The sequence below is a fragment of the Mustela nigripes genome, chromosome 12, assembly GCF_022355385.1.
Source record: "Mustela nigripes isolate SB6536 chromosome 12, MUSNIG.SB6536, whole genome shotgun sequence".
Taxonomy (NCBI): domain Eukaryota; kingdom Metazoa; phylum Chordata; class Mammalia; order Carnivora; family Mustelidae; genus Mustela; species Mustela nigripes.
The window spans coordinates 141,842,563-141,863,645 of record NC_081568.1 but is presented as its reverse complement, the minus strand read 5'-3'; the positions used below and the strand labels follow the sequence as shown (position 1 = coordinate 141,863,645).

Genomic DNA, 21,083 nt, shown 5'->3' with positions numbered 1-21,083 from the left:
CATTTTCTGAAATTACATGATTAAAAGAGGCCACTTGTTTTCTTGACGTACAGATAAATTGGGTGGTATAGACATTCTCAAGATTTTTTTCAGAATGTAAGCAAAAAAATACATACTACAGAAGGCACTTAAAATACAGAAGGCACAGAAGGAGAAAGAAAATCTTCATAATCTAATTTTAATTCTATTTTTTATTCAAATATATACTTATGGACAAAAAAATTACATACTGAGTGGAAAATTCTCAACAGGATGTACATTTCTGATCTTCTAGTAGAGTTTGATGTTAAGTTTTTAGATAGGCTTTCTCCAAAAAATAAGGAACACTTCCATAGATGTTTTAGGTGGGAAGCAGTGAAACATGAGAAAACATCTGAAAGTATAGAGAAAATAACACTTTATTATATTCCTTGGGGCTTGACATCTTATTATGATTCATTTTCCATTTAAATGGACTTTAAGAAGAGTAAACTCTTATAACAATCATGATTTACTCAAACATCGTAAGAATTTGTTCTATGAAATCACTAATCATACTTGCCAAAGAGACTTACTACTTTTATCTTATATTTGAAATAACTCAGAACTTCGTTCAGTTAAAAGTGGACTAGGGTAGCTGATAAATAGAATTCTGTACACAAAAATTAAGAGGGTCACCTCATGACTCAGGCTGTAATACTCTGATATTCCACCTGAATGGACAGGAGAAGAAGTTGAGGAAAATGTGTTGAGACATTCATCAATACCTATGTTTTAATTAACAGAAGGGAGTGGGGAGAAATTAGAGGGGGAGATGAACCATGAGAGACTGTGGACTCTGAAAAACAATCTGAGGGTTTTGGAGGGGCGATGGGTGGAGGCTGGGTGTGCCTGGTGGTGGGTATTAAGGAGGGCACATATTGCATGGAGCACTGGGTGTGGTGCATAAACAATGAATTCTGGAACACTGACAAATTTTAAAAATAAAATTAAAAAAATACATTATTATTTATAGCTATTTGAGATTTATAGAAAAAATGGATTTGAAAATCCAGAGAATTTTTATACACAACTCTCTTGACCCCATATAGTTTATCATATTATTAAATCCATAGTTTACATTAGGGTTCATCTTTGTGTTGTGAAGTTCTATAGATTCTAACAAATGTATAATATGTCCATCATTATCATACCATACAGAATACTTTTGCTCTTAAGCTCCCCGTTCTCTACCTACTCATTGTCCCTCCCTCCCTTCCACTGAATTCCTGAAATCTTAGATGAATTTCTTCAGTATGCCATATTGTTGGAATCATATGGTATGCACCCTTTTCAGATTGGCTTCTTTGGTTTAGCAGCATGCTTTTAAGTTTCTCCAGGTCTTTTTGTGGCTTGATATCTCACTTTTTTTTTATTTCTATATAATATTCCACTGTCTGAATATGCAGTAGTTTACCATTTACCTATTGAAGGACACTTGATTGCTTCCAAGTTTTGGTATTTATTAAAAAAATTGTTTTGAACATTTATGTGCAGGTTTTTGCATAGATACTAGTTTTCAACCTCATTTGAGTGAATGTCAAGGAGTATGATTGATGGGTTGTATGGTAAGAGCATATTTAGGTTAGACAGTAAGAAACACTGCCAAACTGTTTCCCAAAATGTCTGTACCATTTTGCATTTCTACCAGCAATGAATAAGAATTCTTGCTCTGCATCCTTGTCAGCATTTGGTATTGTTGGTATTTTGAATTTTAACTGCTCTACTATATGCATAGTAGTATCTTACTGTTGTTTTAATTTGAAATTCCTTCAGGATATAGGGTGTTGTGCAACTTTTCATGTGTTTATTTTCTGTCTGTATATCCTTTTTGCTGAAGAACACATTTTAATGACCTTTGTTTACTAAGCACGGCATCATATGTCAGGAACATTTGTTAATCTTTCACACAGGAAAATATATACTGAATTTGCTATATAGTTGCTCAGAAAAGTCAATTACATTCTAAGGAAAGTAGCAGTTAGCCAGTGGCAAAAGCTCTGTCATTTGTAGGGAAAATCACCATGGAGCCATTGTTTTCAAATTATGTGAGCAAGACACTATGTAAAATCCCATGTCCTTTTCCCTTCTAAAATGGCTTGTCACACTCAGAAAAATGTGCATATGCTACATATTTATAAGAAATGTCAAATATATATCTCAACATACAGTTATCTTAGTACATAGAAATTTCACTTATTAAATATACCCAATAAAACTGTATGCATATGTCTGTCAAAAGGCATGTAAAATAATCTTTAGAACAGCATTAGTAATTTCCCCAAACTGGAGACACCCAAAATCTTTCACCTGAATACTGAATTAATAATTTGTGATATATGCATTCACATTGAACACAAAAAAAGCCAAGTGAATGAGCAAATAATTGCTTTAAAAAAACCAGCCTGAATAATTCTTAGTTTTGAGGTTAAAAAATAGAACCAGTCATAAAAGAACATAATTTGGTTTATGAGGATTTCAAAATCAAAAAGAAACAACCACAGTGCTAAATGTCATCCTTGGTTATAGCATACCTGTGTGGAATTGAGCAGGTGATTAGGATGAGGCTTGGGAGGTGCTGGTATGTTCTCTTTCTTTATTGGGAACACTTCAAAAAGTTAGTGTTGTATTTTTTACTTTTTGAGGAACCTTCACACCATCTTCCAAAGTGGCTGGACCACCTTGAATTTCTACCAACAGTGTAGGAGTGTTCCCCTTTCTCCATAGCCTCTCCGACATTTGTTATTTTTTGCCTTCTCAATTTTTGCCATTCTAACTGGTGGAAGGGGGTATCTCAATGTGGTTTTGATTTGAGTTTCCCTGATGGCTAATGATGATGAACATTTTTTCATGTGTCTGCTAGCCATTTGTATGTCTTCCTTGTAGAAGGTTCTGCTCATGTCTCTTGCCCATTTTTTGACTTGATTATTTGTTTTTTAGGTGTTGAGTTTGGGAAGTTCTTTATAGATCTTGGATATTAGCCCTTTATCTATAGTGTCATTTGCAGATATCATCTCCCATTCTGTGGGTTGCCTCTTTGTTTTGTTGACTGTTTCCTTTGTTGTGCAGAAGTTTTTATCATGATGAAGTCCCAAAAGTTCATTTTCGCTTTTGTTTCACTTGCCTTTAGAGACATGTCTTGAAAGCTGCTGCTGCAGCCAATGTAAAGAGGTTACTGCCTATGTTCTCCACTAGCATTTTGATGGATTCCTGTCTCACATTGAGGCCTTTCATCCATTTAGAGTTTATCATTGTGTATGATATAAGAGAACAGTCGAATTTCATTCTTCTGTAGATGGCTGTCCCAATTTTCCCAGCACGATTTATTGAAAAGACTTTTTTCCCATTGAATATTTTTCCTGCTTAGTCGAAGATTGGTTGACCATAGAGTTGAAAGTCCATATCTGGGCTCTCTGTTCTGTTCTATTGATCTGTGTGTCTGTTTTTGTGCCAATTCCATGCTGTCTTGGTGATCACAGCTTTGTAATATAGCTTACAGTCAGGCAATGTGATATCCTCAGCTTTGTTTTACTTTTTCAACATTCCCTGGGGAATTTAGGGTCTTTTCTGGTTCCATAGAAATTTTAGGTTTGTTCCAGCACTTTGAAAAATGTCATTGGTATTTTGATTGGAATGGTGTTCAAAGTATAGATTGCTCTGGGTAGCACAGAGTTTTAACAATGACATTTTAACAATGTTTATTCTTCCAGTCCATGAGCATGGGATGTTTTTCCATTTTTGGTGTCTTCAATGTCTTTCATAAGTGTTCTATAATTTCTAGAGTATAGATTCTTCACTTCTTTTTTTTTAAGATTTTATTTATTTATTTGACAGAGAGAGTAGGCAGAGAGGCAGGCAGAGAGAGTGAGGAAAGCAGGCTCCCTGCTGAGCAGAGAGCCGGATGTGGGACTCAATCCCAGGATCCTGAGATCATGACCTGAGCCAAAGGCAGTGGCTTAACCCACTGAGCCACCCGGCACCCTAGATTCTTCATTTCTTTTGTTAGGTTTATTCCAAGGTATTTTATGGGTTTTGTGCTATTATAAATGGAATGATTCCCAATTTCTTTTTCTGCAGTTACATTGTTAGTATATGGGAAAGCAGCTGATTTCTGTGCATTGATGTTGTATCCTGCCACATTACTGAACTTCTGTATGAGTTCTAGTAATTTAGAGGGGGAGTCTTTTGGGTTTTCCACATAAAATATGTCATCAGTGAAGAGGGAGAATTTGACTTCTTTGTTGCCATTTTGAACACCTTTTTGTTGTCTGATTGCTGTTGCTAGGACTTCTAATGCTATTTTGAACAATAGAGGCTAAAGTGGGCATCCTTGCTGTGTTCCAGATCTTAAGGAAAGTGCTCTCAGCTTTTCCCTATCAAGAATGATATTTGCTATGAGTTTTTCAATGGTTGGTTTTTATGAAATTGAGAAATCTTCCCTCTATCTCTATGTTCTAAGGGTTTTAATCAGGAAAGGATGTTATATTTTGTCAAATGCTTTTTCTGCATCAATTGAGAGGGCCACATGGTTCTTCTCTTTCCTTTTATTAATATGTATTATCACACTGACTGCTTTGCTAAAGCTGAACCACCCTTGAACCCCAGGGATAAATCCCACCTGGTCATGATGGCTAATCCTTTTAATGTACTGTTGGACCCTATTAGCTAGGATATTGTTAAGAATTTTGGTATCCAATGACCCAGCAGTTGCACTACTGGATATTTACCCCAAAGATACAGATGTAGTGAAAAGAAGGGCCATCTGTACCCCAGTGTTCATAGCAGCAATGGCCACAGTCGCCAAACTGTGGAAAGAACAAAGATGCCCTTCTGTGGACAAACAGATAAAGATGTGGTCCATATATACAATGGAATATTACTCACCCATCAGAAAGGATGAGTACCCAACTTTTGCATCAGCAGAGATGGAACTGGAGGAGATTATGCTAAGTGAAATACGTCAAGCAGAGAAAGCCAATTATTATATGGTTCCCCTTATTTGTGGAACATAAGGAATAGCATGGAGGATATTAGGAGAAGGAAGGGAAAAATGAGGCAGGCAGAATCAGAAGGGGAGATGAACCATAAGAGACTATGGACTATGGGAAACAAACTGAGGTTTTCAGAGGGGAATAGGGTGGAAGGGGTGAGTTGGCCTGGTGATGGTTATTAAGGACAGCATGTATTGCATGGAATACTACATCAAAAACGAATAGTGTACTGTATGACGACTAATATAATAAAAAAGTTAGTGTTAAAATCTTTGAGTTGTACACTTGTAATTTATGCATTTTTCTAAGTATTATACTTCAGTTTATTCTAAAAACCAAATAATATAGTAAAATATATATGTTTAGTCTTTAATCTACATATTAAGTAAAACTTTAAGTAATTTAAGTAACTTTTGTCAATAAAATACTGACAAAGGAGTAAAATCTCGAATCTAGCTGTTTCTATATATACTTAGATGTTAAAAAAGTTTGAAATGAAATACAGAAACCATATAAGCATAAACATGTGTATTTGCATTCTACACAGGTTTTGTATTTGTATCTCGTGTGTGTGTGTATAATACATATATAGGTATATGTACTTTGGCTATGTAGACTGCTTTGGGGAACAAGGACAGTTTAACGTTTTCCATATTTTAAATGACTATTTCTACCTCTATTTAATCCTTTTTTATTTGTAATTGAAGAAGAGTTACATAGTATTTTATTCAGGTATACAGTGTAGTGATTTCCCTTTTAGATACATTATGAAATGTTCACCCAAATGAGTATAGTTAAAATCTGTCACTGAACAGTTATTACAATATTATTGATTATATTCCCTATGCTACTTTCCATGACTGTGAGTTATTTATATTGTAAGTGGAAGTTTGTATCTCTTAACCCATCACATCTATTACCTGTCTCCCCAAGCCCTCCTTGTTGGCAATCACCAATTTGTTCTTTGTATCTATCATTCTGCTCTGTTTTGTATTGTTTGATGGTTGATTGGTTGCTTTGTTTCTTTTGCTTTCTAGATTGCACACATAAGTGAAGTCATATGGTATTTTTCTACCTGACTTATTTCATTTAGCATGAAATTCCATTGAGTAAATATATCTTATTTTATTTAATATTTACCTGCAAATGGACATTTTGATTACTTCTATATTGTGGATATTGTAATTACCAAAATCAACAGAGTGCACATATACTTTTAAATTAATATTTTTGTTTTCTTTGGGTAAAAACCCACCAAGAGAATTACTGGGCCACATGGTATTTCTGTTTTTAATTTTTTTTTTTTTAACCTACTCACCGAAGTGCACAATGGTTCCTTTTTTCTCACATCCTCAACAACACCTGGTTTTTCTTATCTTCTTAACATAAGAAATGTAAGTAAGAAGTAAGTAAGAAGTGTAAGATGACTATCTCTTTGTGCTTTTGATTCACATTTCCATAATGATCAGTGATGCTGACTACCTTTTCAGGTGTCTGTAGCCATCTCTATGTCCTCTTTGGAAGAATGTCTACTTAGATCCTCTATCCATTTTTTACTGGGCTATTCGGGGATTTTTTTTTTTTTTTCTGTTGAATTGTATGAGTCCTTTATATATCTCTCCCATTCAGTATACTTGCTTTTCATTTTGTTCATAGTATACTTCACCGTGCAAAAGTTTTCCAGTTTGATGTAGTCCCACTTGTTTATTTTTGCTTTTGTTTCTCTTGCCTGTAGAGACAAATCCAGAAAAATATTGGTAAGAATTATGTCCAGAAGTTTACTGTCTATGACATTTAGGTCTTCAATTTTGAATTTCTTTGTAGGAGTTAAGAAAATGGTCCAGTTTTCCCAGTACCATTTACTGAAGAGAATGTCTTTTCCTAGTTCTATATTTTTGTCCCCTTTTAATAGATAAATTGACTATAAAAATATGAGATTATTTTGGAGTATTCTATTAGCTGATGATTAATGTGTATTTTTGTGCCAGTACCATACTATTTTTATTATTAGAGCCTAGTGGTATAGTTTCAAGACTGATACATCCAGCTTTGTTCTTCTTTCTCAGGATTACTTTGGCTATGTAGACTGCTTTGGGGAACAAGGACAGTTTAACGTTATTAATTCTTCCATTCCATGAGCCAGATAAATCTTTCCATTTATTTGTGTCATCTTCAACTTCTTTCATCACTGTTTTATAGTTTTCAGAGTACAGTTCTTTCACCTCTTTGGTTAAATTTATTCTTAGGTATTTTATTCTTTTTGATACAGTTGTAAATGGGATTTTTTTCTGTACATGATTTGTATTTTACAACTTTTCTGACTTCTTTGATTTCTTCTGATCATTTCTTTGCAGTCTTTATGGTTTTCTATAAACATTATCATTTCATCTGCAAATAAGGAGTTTCACTTGTTCCTTATTAATGTAAAAGATTTTATTTCTTTTTTATTGTCTCATTGCTGTGACTAGGACTTCCAGGACAAATAATGTAAAAAAGTGATGAAAGTAAACAGGAATGTTTTGTTCTTAATCTTGAAGGAAATGCTTTTAGCATTTCATCATTGACTGTGATGTCAGCTGTGGTCTTTGTTATGTTGAGGTAAGTTACCCCTATACCCACTTTGTGGAGAGTTTTTATCATGAATAGACAGTGAATTTTGTCAAATGTTTTTTCGTATCTATTGACATTTCCATATTGTTTTTATTATGGATTTTGTTAACGTGGTATATCACACTGATTTGCAAATAATGAAACATTCTTGCATCCTTGGAATAAATTGCATCTGATTGTGGTAAATGATCCTTTTAATGTATTGTTAAACTTGGTGTGCTAAATGTCGTTGAGGACTTTTTGCACCTTAATCATCAAGGCTACTAGTCCATAGTGTTTTGGTAGTATAGCTGTTTTGGTATTAGGTTAATGGTGGTCTTATAGAATGAATTTGGAACCACTACTTTTAGTCTGAGAAATTTAAGTGTTAACTATTCATTAAATATTTGGTAAATTCACCTGTGAAACCACCTGAGGCTAGACATTGTTTGTTGGAACTACTTTGGTTAGCCATCCAATTTTATAATTAGCCACCAATTTGTTCAGATTTTCTATTTGTTCTTGATTCTTTTATAGAACATTGTATTTTTCTTGAAATATATCCATTTCTTCTCAGTTGTCCAACTTGTTTGCATAGTTTTTCATAGTACTCTAATCCATTTATGTCTGTGCTGTCACTTTTATCTTTTATTTCTGATTTTTCCCCCTATCCAAGTTTTTATTTAAATTCCAGTTAACATACAGTGGAATATTAGTTTCAGGTATAAAATTTAGTGATTCAGCACTTACATACAATACGCCATACTCATCACAACTCCCCTCCATACTACCCACCACGTATTTCACCCGTTCTCCCTGCCCACCTCCCCTCTGTTAACATCATTTTGTTCTCTACAGCTAAAAGTCTGTTTCTCTCACTTTTTACCCCCCAAGTATTTGTTCGGTTTCTTAAACTCCACATATCAGAGAAATCATATGGTATTGTCTTTCTCTTAGTAACTTATTTTGCTTATATTATATTCTGTAGCTCCATCAAGGTCATTGCAAAGGAAACCATTTCATTCTTTTTGATGGCTGAGGAATATTCCATTATATCTTTATCCATTTATCAATCGACGGAATTTGAGCTGTTTCCATAGCGTGGTTATTGTTGATATGCCACTATAACCATTGGGGTACATGCATCCCTTCAGTATCCTTTCAGTAAATACCTAGTAGTGCAATTGCTGGATTATAGGGCAGCTCTACTTTTAACTTTTTGAGGAACATCTATACTGTTATCCAGAGTGGCTACACCAGTTAGCATTTCCACCAACAGCATATGAGGGTTCCCCTTTCTCCGCATCCTGGCCAATTCCTGTTGTTTCCTGTCTTGTCAATTTAAACCATTCTGACTGGTGTGAGGTGATACCTCATTGTAGTTTTGATCTGTATTTCCCTGATGCTGAGTGATGTTGAGCATCTTTTAATGTTTCTGTTAACCATGAGAACATCTTCTTTGAAAAATTTATCTTCATGTATTCTGCCCATTTTTTAAAAAAGATTTTTATTTATTTATTTGACAGAGAGAGAGAGATCACAAGTAGGCAGAGAGGTAGGCAGAGAGAGAGGGGAAGCAGGCTCCCCACTGAGCAGAGAGCCCGATGCAGGGCTCCATTCCAGGACCCTGAGATCATGACCTGAGCCAAAGGCAGAGGTTTTAACCCACTGAGCCACCCAGGCGCCCCTTCTGCCCATTTTTAAACTGGATTATTTGTTATTTTGGGTGTTGAATTGGATAAGTTCTTTATAGATTTTAGATACAGACTCTATATCAGACATGTCATTTGCAAGTATCCTCTCCCATTCTATAGGCAGCCTTTTAGTCTTGCTTATTGTTTTCTTTGCTATGCGAAAATCTTTTTCTTTTGATAAAGTCTCAATAGTTTATTTTTGCTTTTGTTTCTCTTCCCTCAGGAGACATACCTAGAAAGAAGTTGCTCAGGCCAATGTCAAAGATGTTAATGCTCGGCTTCTCCTCCAGGATTTTGATGGTTTCTTGTCTTATATTTAGGTCTTTCCTCCCTTTTGTATTTATTTTAAGGAATGGCCTAAGAAGGTGGTCCAGTTTCATTCTTTTGGTTGTGGTTGTCCAGTTTTCCCAACAGCATTTGTCGAAGAGACTTTTTTCCAATGGATATTCTTTCCTGCTTTGTCAAAGATTAATTGACCATATAGTTGGGGGTTCATGTCTGGGTTTTCTATTCTGGTCTATGGATCTATGTGTCTGTTTTTGTGCCAATACCATACTGTCTTGATCACTACGGAATTATGAGGCCTCCAGATTTGCGCCCCCCCCCCCCCCCCCCAAGATCACCTTGACTATTCAGGGTCTTTTCTGGTTCCATAAAATTTTAGGTTTTTTTGTTCCAGCTCTGTGAAAAATGCCGCTGGTATTTTGATAGGGATTGAACTACATGTGTAGATTGCTTTGGGTAATATAAACATTTTAACAATATTTGTTATTCCAACCAATGAGCATGGACTGTTTTTCCATTTCTTTGTGTCCTCTTCAATTTCTTCCATAAGTGTTCTATAGTTTGGAGACAAGATCTTTATCTTCGTGGTTAGGTTTATTTGCAAGTATCTTACGGTTTTTGTTGCAATTGTAAATGGGATCAATTCCTTGATTTCTCTTTTTGCTGTTTCATTATTGCTGTATAGGTATCAACACATTTCTGTACATTGATTTTGTATTGTGTGACTTTACTGAATTCATGTATCAGTTCTAGCAATTTTGTGGTGAGTCTTTTGGGTTTTCTAGATAGAGTATCTTGTCATCTGCAAATGGTTAAACTTTAAAAGGCTATATTTTAAAGAACCAGCTATTTTAATTTCATTGAACTTTTCTACTTTTTATAGTCTTTATTTCATTTATTTATGCTAGGATCTTACTTCCTTTTTCCTATCATTTTTGGACAGTATTTGTTATTTCCCAATTCTTCTAGGTATACCGTTAGACAGTATATGTGAATTTTTTTCTTTTTTCCTGGTTTAAGCCCATATTCCTATCACCTTCCCTCTTAGAACACTAAATGTGTCTTAGAATTTGAACTGATGTGTTTCCATTTTCATTCGTCTCAGGATATTTTTATTTCCTCTTTGATTTCTTCAGTGATCTACTGGTTTTCTTAGCGTATGCTGTTTAGCCTCCCTGTGTTATATTTTCTTCTACTTTTTTTCTTACAATGGATTTCTAGTTTTGTCCTATCATGGTTGGAAATTATCCAGATATGATTTCAAGGCTCTGAAATTCATTGATATTACTTTTGTGGCCTAGAATGTGTGTATCCTGAGAAAGGTTTAATGTGACTTGAAAATAATGTGTTTCTGCTATTTTGGGATTATATTGGGCCCAATGTTGGTTCAAAACCACTATTTCCTTATTGATTTTCTCTTTGGATGGTCTATGCATTGATGTAAGTGAGGTGTTAAAGTCCTCTGGTAGTATTGTATTACTATAAGTCTCTTTATGACTGTTAACATGTGATTTATATATTCTGGAACTATTATGTTGGGTTCACAGTTATTTACAATTATATCCTCTGGTTGCATTGATCATTATGTAATGCCCTTCTTTGTTTTGTGTTACTCTTTATTTAAAATCTGTCTAGTCTGTGCGTTGCCTGGGTGGCTTAGTTGCTTAATGGTCCAACTCTTGATTTTGGTTCAGATCATTATCTCAGAGTCCTGGGATTGAACCTTGCCTCAAGCTACATGCTAAATGGGAGTTTACTTGAGGATTCTTTTCCTGCCCTTTGCTCCTCCCCCACCTATGTTCTTGCTTTCTAAAATAAATTTTTTAAACAGTAAAATTTATCTAATCTGATATAAATATTGCTATCCCAGCATTTTTTTTTTTTTTTGCTTCCGTTTGCATGGAATACTTTTTCCATCTAATCTGCGTGTATTTAGGTCTGCAGCAAATCTCTTGTAGGCAACACAGAGATAGGCCTTGTTCTTTCAACCATTCAGTCATCTTTTGTCTTTTGACTGGAACACTTAGTCACTTACATTTAAAGTAGTTATTGATTGATAGGTATTACTTACTGCCATTTTTAAAATTGTCTGATTCTTTTTGTAGTTCTATTCCTTTCTTCCTCTTGCTCTATTTCCCTTAAATATAGTCTTTGGCATTATGTTTAGATTTTTTTTTGAACATCTATTACATACTTTTGGTTTGTTTTTACCTTGTGGTTCATATGTAACATCTTGTGTGTATAGTAATCTATATTAAGTCAATGGTAGCTTAAGTATGAACACATTTTAAAAGCACAACCTTTTTCTTCATACTTGTTTGATGATGTAATGTCATATTTTACATCTTTTAAATTGTGTATCCCTTGACTAACTTTTATAGATGTAATTGATTTTACTACTATCATCTTTTTAACTTCAGTAGCTTTAAAAATGATTGATCTACTACCTTGACTGTATGTTTTTATAAGTGAAATTTTTTTCCTTTCAGTTTTTTCTTCTAATTATGGCCTTTTCTTTTCCACTTAAAGAAGTCCCTTGAACATTTTTCACAAGACCAGTTTAGTGGTGATGAACTCTTTTTTAACTTTTCTTTGCCTAGGAGAGTCCTCATTTCTCCTTTAATCCTGAATGATAACTTTGCTGCATAAGGTATTCTAGGTTGCTAAGGGGGGAGGGACTACCCTACAGTTTGCAGGCCAGAAAGGAGAGAGATGATATATTCAAACTTTCTTCTAAAGAAACCAGCTGATAGTATTATGTATTTTCCCTCTATATGATCCTTTCCTTTTCTCTTTCTACTTTTAACATTCTCTCCTTAAATTTTGCTATTATTGTTTTGCTATATTGTTTGCTATAGTACAGAATTCCTTAAGCTCATCTTGTTTCATTCTCTCTGATTTTTGGGGCCTGGATATCTGTTTCTTTGCCCAGATTAGGGAGGGCTTTTTTTTTTTTTAGCTATTATTTATTCAAATAAGTTTTATGTTCCTTTCTATCTCTTTTCTTCTGGAACCCCTATTTTGCAAATATCAGTATGCTTGATGTTGTTTGCAGAGGTCTCTTAACCTATCCTCATTTTAAAAATTATTTTTTCTTTCCCCTGTGTAGCCTGGTTACTCTCCACTAGTCTGTCAGATTGCTGATCCATTCTTCAGCATCCTTTACTCTGGTGATTCCCTCTGAGTTCATCAAGTCTTTTCTCCAGTCTGGTGAGTACGTTTTTGAATTTTTTTTTTGATAAATTGGTTATATGTTTCTTTTAGTTCTTTTCCTAGAGTTTTGTCTTCTTCTTGCAGCTGTTTCTATGTATTAAGTAGGTCAGCTATGTCTCCTAGTCTTGAAAGTATGACCTAAGGTAGAAGGCATCATGTAGCACCCAACAAGTCAGTCCCTCATGGTTTTTAAAATCAGGTGCTCCAGGGACATCTCTGGCTGAGATGCATGCAGCCTTCTTTTGGGCCTGGGCTGTGATGGCTGCAGGTGCACTGGTAAGCAGGTCTTACCCCAGCATAAGTGCCTTAGAGGTTTGGCTACAGTCACCCTGAGAGCACTGGTGAGTGAGGATGTCCTCAGCCTGGCTTTTTGCAATGACCAGTCACAACTATTTCAGGTGTGCTGCTGGCACTGTCTTACCCCACCTTTTCAAAGTGGTAAGTACTCTGCAAAGGTACACTCTTCTGGGTAAGGCTGCCTGTGCAATGTGTCAGGGAAGCAATCTTAAGTCCCAGCTGAGTATCCCCTCCAACCCAGACAGGGGTGGGAGCTGCTTTGGAGGGGCACCTGACGGAGCAGGTATGGTAGGTGGGGTGGGTTCCCAAGGGATAGCTAGGTCAGGGAAAACCTATTAGCAAAATAAATGGAGTGTCACAATTGGCTCCAGTTAAGTGTCCAACAAGCTAGGTTGGAGGGCAGGAAAGATGGTAACCACAAACACTTCTATTCTAACAAAAGATCCCTCACCCCCAAATGCATGTCCTAAAATTAGTCAATAGATCTCCCTAATGTATATACTAGGCGATTTTTCAAACCTCTGCTTTGGTGCTGGGTCACAGGACCAAAGTGATATAGCATTCTGGTTCTTTATGGATGAAGAAGTATAGGAGTATAAGACTTATCAGTTTTCAAAACCAGACATTTTAGGGGTTATCTTCATTGTGAAGGTCCCTGCAGCTAGGTGTGCTCAATATGGGGTTTGACTTGTTTGCTTTTCAGGGATATCCCTCCCACTGTGGGACTGCTACACTAGGCTCATTGGCTGGTTCCCAACTATGTGTCTCCCCTTCCAATCATTTTGAAAGTGAGTTCATTACATGTAGTTCTAGCTTTCTTGTGTTGTAGGAGGAGGAGAACTCGGGATCCTATTATGCTGCCATCTTCCATATTCTCTTTATTATCCTTTTGAATCATAAGATTTGGTTCAGTTTGAAAATAAGGCATAATGGCTATTAAGATTGTATAATGGGGACTATATTATTGATGGGAGATTCCTTCAGGACATAATCGTGTTTTTTTTCTTTCTCTTGTCCATGATCTACAAAGTTAATAATTTCCCATGTTAGAACTAATTAATAGTGTTAATATATAAGATAGAGTCCAAGCAAAGAACATAAATGGGTCTTACAATTCTGTGGTACAGTGTCTTCAGTTTGGGGACCATGATAGATATAGTGTCATAGTCTGGTTTTACTGAAAATGTCTTCTTTTGCAAATAAATTAAGAAGTAATTATTCCAATTTTACAAGATTATGTTTAGCTCACCAATATTTTATCAAGTTCATTTATGAATACTCCTCCTCTTCATCCAGCTATTTTCATATCCTTCTCTTTCTTTGTATCACTAAGCAAAAAATAAAAATAAAAAAATAAAAAAGCTGCATTTACAAGTTCCTCAACCTGGTTAGCAGTCTGGGAAGAAAATATTTAATTTCCTAGAAAGGAAAAAGCAAAGGCAAGGAGAAACTTGGATAGTAAGATGACATCTCAGACCAGCTGGTGATAGTGTGATTCAATGTGATTCACTGTTTCATTAAGAATTAAATGGGATGACCTTTATTGTGTCCCACAGATTTTGAACCGTTGTATTTTCATTATCATTTGTTTCCATGATTTTTTTCAATTCTTCTTTAATTTCCTGGTTAACCCATTCATTCTTTAGAAGGATACTATTTAGTCTCCATGTATTTGGGTTCTTTCCAAACTTCCTTATAAAAAAAAAAAAAAAAAAAAAAGAATTAAATGGGATGAGAAGAGTGGGAAAAGATGGCGGGAGGATTCAGAGCTCACCTCCTTCCACAGAAACACCAAAGCAACGAGTACATGTAATTCAATTCACTCTGAAAATGAACTGAAGACCAGAAGAACATCTTCCACAGCTAAAGACATAAAGCTGAAGGGCTGGATGGGCAGAGACACATCGGAGAACTAAACTCCTGGAGCAGGAATGCATAAATGGGTGCAGAGGAGTAAGAAGGATCAAGCCCCACATCTAGGATGCTGGGGACCTGCACAAAGATGAGCTCTGATAATATCCAGCTTTCAAAATCAGCTGGGCTTAGGTCCAGGAGAGTCAGCAGGGTAGGGTATAGAAAACTGAGTATCTGCTCTTAAAGAGCAAGGGCTTTAGTACTCAATCCAAGACCCAGCTCAGAAGCATGGGTTTGAAAAGCACTAGGGTTACACAAGAGAGAGATCTATTGACAACTTTTAGAATGTGTGCTGGAGAGACCCGTATCTATAGGACTTGCCCTGAGGATGGAAAAGCTGGCAGGTACCATTTTTATTACCCTTTATCAGTCTATCTATCTGGATACTTGCTAGAGCCTGTTCTGACACTCTCTATTTACCTAGCTAGCACTCTTTGCCCTACCCAGGCAGGGCCCCTGTAAAACAACTCCCTACTTTCCACACATCCTGGGTACCTCATTTGGGACTGTTATTGCCTTGGGGTGAGGAGCACAATGTGTCACCCAGGGACCAGCACCAGTGCCCCTAGAGAACAAATCCTGCTTGCTCCAGGGATAGTCCCACCCACCAGGTGGCCCTAGTATTTAAAATCATGCCTCCCAGGCAGCTATACCAGGGGCAAGCCAGCCTACCCATGTACACAGAGGAGTCTGCCAAGTCATTGATGATAGCCAGGTTGAGGGAGGAGGCTGCCTACCAGGATGCATGCAGGCACTGGGGACCTCTAGAACATTTGGTTCTGGGGACTAGAGGGCATTGATAACAAGGCATCAGAGGACACCTTCCACATCGGGCCACACATAGAGACAAAATAAGGGGAAAAGGAGTATGTTGAAAATGAAAGAACAAAACTCTAGAGAAAGAGCTAAATGAAACAGAGAAGAAATTTACCTGAAAAAAGTTCAAAGTAAAGGTCACAAAGATTTTCATCAGACTGAGAGAAGACTGAATGAACTGAGAAGTTTACCAATCAGTCAGATCTGAAGAATACAACTGCTGAAATATAAAATCTATTAGAGGGAATCAACATCAGATAAGAAAATGCAGAAGGATACATCAGCAATCTGAAAGACTGGGTAGTAGAAAGCAACCAAGATGACCAACAAAAAGACCAAATTTAAGAAATGAAATGGGCTAAGGGCCAAATTCAAGCATACTAAGATTCACATTATAAGGGACCCAGTAGGAGCAGAGAAAGGAGCAGAAAACGTAAGTCAAGGAAGAATAGATGAAAAGTTCCATATCCGGGGAAAAAACAGACATCCAGGTCCAAGAACTAGAAAGAACCCCAAACAAGATGAACCTAAGTGGCACACAAAGATAAAGACAAAATCTTAAAAGCATCAGGAGAAAAGAAAACAGGCTCATTTGGTTTCCATCAAATATAACAATCAGTTGATTTTTCAGCAGAAATTTACAGGCCACTGAATAGTATGATATATTCAAAGTGCTAAAAGGAAAAAGCCCTACAACCAAGAATACTCTAAATGGTGAATGGTGAATTGTGAATACAATTGAAGGAGAAATAGTTTCCCAGACAAAAGTTACTCATTACTCTTAAACTATACAAGAACTGTTAAAGGGACCTTCTTTAAGTGGCAAAGAAAATGTCTTAATTACAAGTAAATTTCACTGGTAAAAGTAAACAGAGAGTGATTGCGTCAGTCACTCATAAAGCAAGTATGAAGGGTAAAAGACAGGCGTAGTGAAATTTTGTGTACAATAGTCAAACAACACACAAAGGAAAAAGATATAAAATATGACATAATGTACATAAAAACTGGAATGATAAACTAAAAATGTAGTGTTTTAGAATATATTTGAACTTCAGCAACAATCAAATACAGACTGATACATACATAGGATTTTATGTGAAACTCATGGTAACCACAAACCAAACACCTAAATGGATATATAACATATCACAAGGGAAAAGAGCAAGAAAAGAAAAAGGGACAAAGAATACCCACACAAATAACCAAACACCAATGTAAACAATGGTGCTAAGTACATACCTATCAATATTTGCTTTAGAAGTACTTGGACTACATGCTCAAAAAGAGAACGCATTAAAAAAAAAAAAGAAAAACAAAACAAAACACAAAGTGCCTACAAGAGACTTGATGAAGATCTAAAGACACATATACACTGGAAGTGAAGGTATGGAAAAACATATCTCATGCCAGCGGTGTGGCGGGGGGGGGGGGGTGGAATCCTGGGTAGCAATACTTGTTCCAGACAAAATAGACTTTAAAACAAAGACTGTCAAGAGAGCAAAAAGGTCTTAATGAGAGACAAAGAGGACATAATGATAAAACAATCAACCCAATAAGAAGATACAACAATGGTAAATATCTATGCATCCAGCACCGAAGCACCTAAGTACATAAGGCCAATATTAACAGAATTAAAAGGAAGAAATTTTTAGTTTTTACACACTAATAAGCAAAGTGGCAGGAAGAGAAATTACAAAACCAATCACATTCACGGTTCCACTGAAAAGAAGGAAATAACCTAGGAATAAATTAAATCAAGGAGATAAAATCTTGTACTCTGAAAATTATAAGACTTTAATGAAAAAACTAAAGGCTGAAGGAAACACAAATAAGTGTAAAAACAAACCATGCTCATGTATTTGAAGAATTAATAAAGTTACAATATCCATACTACCAAAAGCAACTGCAGATTTAATGCTGTTAAAAACACTATCAAAACACTAATAGTATAATTCTACATTGTGTGAGGAACTACAAAAGACCTCAAGTAACCAGAGCAATCTTGAGATTGAGAACAAACCTGGAGATACCATGATCCAAGATTTCATATTCTAAAAGGCTATTGTAATTCAAACAGTATGATACTGACACAAAAATAAACATATGGAGTGATGGAACAGAATAGAGAGCCCAGAAATAAACCCATGTTTGTGTGGTAAATTAATCAATGATAAAGAAGGTGAGAATATACAATCAGAAAGAAATAGTCCCTTCAATAAATGGTGCTGGGAAAACTGAATAGCTACAGGCTAAATAACTAAAGGATCACTTTTTTGGACCGTACACAGAAGTTGACATAAATATAAGTCCCTGAACTGTAAAACTCCTAGAAGAAAGTATAAAGAGCAAAGTCTTAGGCATTAGTTTTTGCAGTGTTTTTCTGGCACATCTCTGCAGGCAAGAGAAATGTAATAAAAATAAGCAAATGGGACTATATCACACTAAAGAGCTTTTGCACAGGGAAGGAAACCATCAACCAAACAAAAAGGCAATCTACTCAATGGGATGAGAAAATTGCAAATGATGTATCCAATAAGGGGTTAATATCCAAAATATATAAGGAACTTCTACAACTGAACCCCCCCCAAAATCCACATCATCTGGCAAAAAAAAAAAAAAAAAAAAATGCACAGAGGACTTGAATAGACATTTTTTCCAAAGAAAACATACATATGGCCACTAGACACCTAAAAAGATCCTCAAAATTACTAACCATCAAGGTAATGCAATTCAAAACCACAATGAGATGTCACTTCACATCAGCCAGGATAACTAAAAGAAGCTAAGAAATAACAAGTGTTGGCAATGACGGGGAGAAAAATGGCCTCCGTGCACCGATGGTGAGAATGTAAGTTGGTATAGCCACTATCAAAAACATACTCTATGACCCAGTAAATCTATTTGTGGGTACTTGCACAAAGAAAACAAAAACACCAATATATGTACCTCTATGTTTTTTGTAGCATTATTTATAACAGCCAAAATAATGAAAAAACCTAGGTACTGATAGGTGGCTATACAAAGAAAATAAGGTATATACACACGATGGAATAATATTGAGCCATAAGAAAGCAACATAGTTGAACCAAGACAGCATTTTGCTAACAGAAAGAAGTCAAATGGGAAAACACAAATATTTTCATAATTTGTGGAATATAAATATATATGCACATATTTTTGTTGTTCATGGATATGTGCATATATACATATGTACGCATATACACACATATACATATATATGCATATACATACATATACCTGTATTATACATATGTACACATATACATACACATACAAAGGTATGCATACACACATACACATATTATACATATGCATGCATATACATACACATATTATACATATGTATGCATATACATACACACACACACATATATACACACACACATAACAATGAACAACAAAAATGAATAAGCTCATAAATACAGAGAACAAACTTGCCTGAGGGAAATGTGTGGGGAAATAGATGAAATAGATGAAGGAAATTAAAAGTAAAACTTTTAGTTACAAAACAAGTCATGGGGATAAGAAGTACAGCACAGGGGATGTAATCAATAATATTGTAGTAACTTGATTGACAGTGACTATACTTAGTGTTGTGAGCATTTTGTAATGTATATAATTGTAGAATCACTATGTTGTGCATTGAAACTAGTATTTATCAACTATACATCAGTGAAAAATAAAATTTAGAAAAAGAATTAAATTGGGTGAAACTGGACGGCACTGGTCAATAATAATGGCCAAAAAATGGTGCTATAACTTTTGTTTTTGTTAATCTAGCAGTAACTGATCATTTAGCTTCCCCAGATCAAATGATTATTTGAAAACTCCTAAAAATGGGGGCTTTGTGTTACTCTTCTAAGTAACTGGTTCATTCTGTTTCCAAGTCTGATCATATTATAATTTCTACAGCAAAGAAAGAGCACTGATGCCCCAACTAAAATTAGTTATTATAAATGGAATAAGATATGGTCTTTAATACAAGTACTAGAAGCAAACATTTTATAATTCTTAAAAATATTATAATATTTTTAATTTTAAAAAATACTAGGTAAGATTTGTACTATGGTCATACACATGGTTCAATACATCCATAAGAAAAACTAAACCTCAAAGGCATGTGTGATGCAATCATGTATATACTTGTCCAGCAGCTATTTGTAAAACACAGGGTATAGGAAAATTTTTTTTTAATTCTTCTTGCATATTATTTAAATTGCAGGTCTGACTTTCTAAACAGACTAACTGCTGCTTAGATGTGCAGGTCTTCTTTACACAGTAAGTCCACTGTTTGCAAGGCTTTTAGAAATGCACGATTTGCCACTAAACTAGCTCTAATAAAATGTTCCCTGCAGCTCTGTTTATCAGCAGGACATTCTACATCTTCCCAAAACACACAACCAAGCATTCATGCATATGCACACAGAAACATCTGCATACTTCCCATTCAGGGTTTACATTTTTTAGAAGACACACCAAGTTGGAGTTACAGGACGGTTGGAACCAACTATTAATTAGATTTTAATTAGGAATACCATCATCCTTATTAAGCAATGATATTCTTGATGTTTATTTTCTGTCCTACTGTTTCATAGAGATGATCGTGATGCTGTTAATCTCTAAATCTTACCATGTGCTGAAGCTCTTTTAAGTATTTTCACAGGCAGTGTATCATTTACTCCTCTCAGAAGCTCTATGCAGTTGCTATTTTACAGAAGAGGAAACTGCAGTATTCTAATGTTAAATACCATATAAATGTAAACAGGTTCTGTTTAATTCCATTACAACCTGAATTTTGTTTTGTTCTCCTTTACTTTGTTTTATCTCTCTCTTTTTTTTTTTTTAATTATTATTTATTTATTTGTCAGAGAGAGTGAGTACAGGCAGACAGAATGGCAGGCAGAGGCAGAGGGAGAAGCAGGCTCCCTGCCGAGCAAGGAGCCCGATGCGGGACTCGATCCCAGGACGCTGGGACCATGACCTGAGCCGAAGGCAGCTGCTTAACCAACTGAGCCACCCAGGCGTCCCTACTTTGTTTTATCTCAATACTAAAAATACTCTGACATATTTTTATATTCTATTCAACCCCTCTGATTCCATTTTTATTTATTTATTATTTTTTACTTAAGTTACATAGTTTTTAAATACTGAGGAACCTACAAAGACTAGCCTCAGAAAGTTGCTTTGGGAAGAACACTGGGGTGGGCGCTGAATAAAGCCATGAATGAGGATTCAAACATCCTTC

The 21,083-nt window shown here is 35.5% G+C and overlaps 1 long non-coding RNA gene across 3 annotated transcripts in view; it reads right to left on the bottom strand.

The window, feature by feature from the left end:
- Positions 1–216: 216 nt before the first annotated feature.
- The window catches only part of LOC132028039 (uncharacterized), a 440,338-nt gene continuing 419,471 nt past the window's right edge, over positions 217–21,083 (bottom strand). For all 3 annotated transcript variants that reach the window (XR_009407334.1, XR_009407335.1, XR_009407332.1), the window contains 2 exons: positions 14,337–14,415; positions 217–373 (listed from right to left, as the gene is read on the bottom strand). This is a non-coding gene — a long non-coding RNA (uncharacterized LOC132028039). The remainder of the gene's footprint in view (positions 374–14,336; positions 14,416–21,083) is intronic.